The following is a 2140-nucleotide window of genomic DNA, read 5'->3' on the forward strand; positions in this document are numbered from 1 at the left end:
TATATATATTCTTACAAATATATATATATATATATATATATATATTTATTTATACATTCAAATATTTCATAAAATTTCATACCGGCACGTATCAAATTATCATGCTGTCACGTAATTATTAAATCAAATAATCACGTATTAAATATCTTGGGTAATAACCAAGATCTGGTTATCACAGTTATGCTTTATGTTATCTCTTCAAGTCATCAAGTTACGATTTGGTTATGATTTCTGTTATCTTCATGTTACGATTTCTGTTTTAATTTATTTCCTTCTCCATGTTATGATTTTTGCTTTGTTACTGCTTCTCCATACTAGATGTTGGCTACGATTTGGTTAATATTTTTGTTACGATTTTGTTACTGCTTCTCCATTTTTGTTACTGTTTTGGTTACCGGTTACTGATTTTGGTCACGATCTTGGTTATGATTTTTGTTACTGATTTGCTACTTGCTTCATATTATCTCTTCAAGTCATCAAGTTATATATGTTCATCACTTTGGGCATATTTTTGTATATGATTTGTTCTTGTGAGGAACAACACATAGACGTAAGCTAACTAATTGTTTTGGAACGAAGCTATGATTGCTATTATTTGGTATTTTACTATGATTGTTATTGTTTGATAATTTACACCTTTTTTTTCTTATTAAATGTTAATTTTTTATTATTACTAATAAAAAAATTGAAAGATTATATCAAGGGAAGGGTATTTTTGTCATTTTTCATTATCATGTTCTAATTTCTTTGCGAACTAAACAGACAGATTCCAATTCATTGAAAAAATTACATTTCATTTCCTATCAACAAAACACTTGATCAAACCTGATAACATTTCATTTCAATTCGTTATAGATTTCAATTACTTTGACATATTTTATTCATTCAGAAATTATTAACGCACCTACCTTTCCTTTTAGTGCCAATACCACCAATACATACACTACTAGAAAACCAAGTATCAGCGACGAACATCAGTGAGAGAAAAAATCCCTCGCAGATCAGCGAGGGATCAGCGAAGGAAATGCCAAAAACTCGATCCCTCGCTGATCCCTCGCAGATCAGCGAGGGAATTGACAAAAACTCGATCCCTCCCTGATCCCTCGCAGATCGAGGGAATTGACAAAAACTCTTTTCCTCGCTGATCAGCGAGAGATTTGGCAAAAAATCAGATTCCCTCGCTGATCCCTCGCTGATCAGCGAGGGAATCTGATTTTCGCAATTTTTTAATTTTTTAACTATTAATTTAATTACTTATTAACTTTTAATTATTGATTATTAAATTTTCAGTTATTTATTAGAATATTACAAAAATTAAATAATAAAACCGAATAAAGCCCATTAAGGCTCAATACAACCGAATTAAGCCCATTAAGGCCCATTAAACCGAATAAATTCAAATAAAACTGAATAAAGCTTATTAAGGCCCGATAAAATCAAAAGCCCGGTAAATGAATTAAGGCTCAATAAAACCGAATAAAACCCAGTTAAATGGGTTAAAACCCAATAAAATCGAACATGAATACATACGATACCTACATATAAAAATGTGTATATATAACACATAAAAAAACAAGAAAAATAAGAAAATAGGAAAATTCCCTCGCTGATCCCTCGCTGATCACCGAGGGATTTGGCAAAAATCAGATTCCCTCGCTGATCACCGAGGGATCAGCGAGGGAATCTGATTTTCGCAATTTTTTTTATTTTTTTAACTATTCATTTAATTACTTATTAACTTTTAATTATTGATTATTAAATTTTCAGTTATTTATTACAATATATTACAAAAATTAATTAATAAATCGAATAAAGCCCATTAAGGCCCAATAAAACCGAATTAAGCCCATTAAGGCCCATTAAACCGAATAAATTCAAATAAAACTGAATAAAGTTTATTAAGGCCCGATAAACTCAAAAGCCCGGTAAATGAATTAAGGCCCAATAAAACCGAACAAAGCCCAGTTAAATGGGTTAAGGCCCAATAAAATCGAACATGAATACATACGATACCTACATATAAAAATGTGTATATATAACACATAAAAAAAAAAGAAAAATAAGAAAATAGGAAAATTCCCTCGCTGATTTCATTCACACCTACGGTTTGACTTTCAAGTAGTCAAACCGTTACACTTAG

The sequence above is a fragment of the Cynara cardunculus genome, assembly GCF_001531365.2.
Source record: "Cynara cardunculus var. scolymus isolate 2C chromosome LG 15, CcrdV1, whole genome shotgun sequence".
In the NCBI taxonomy this organism is placed as follows: domain Eukaryota; kingdom Viridiplantae; phylum Streptophyta; class Magnoliopsida; order Asterales; family Asteraceae; genus Cynara; species Cynara cardunculus.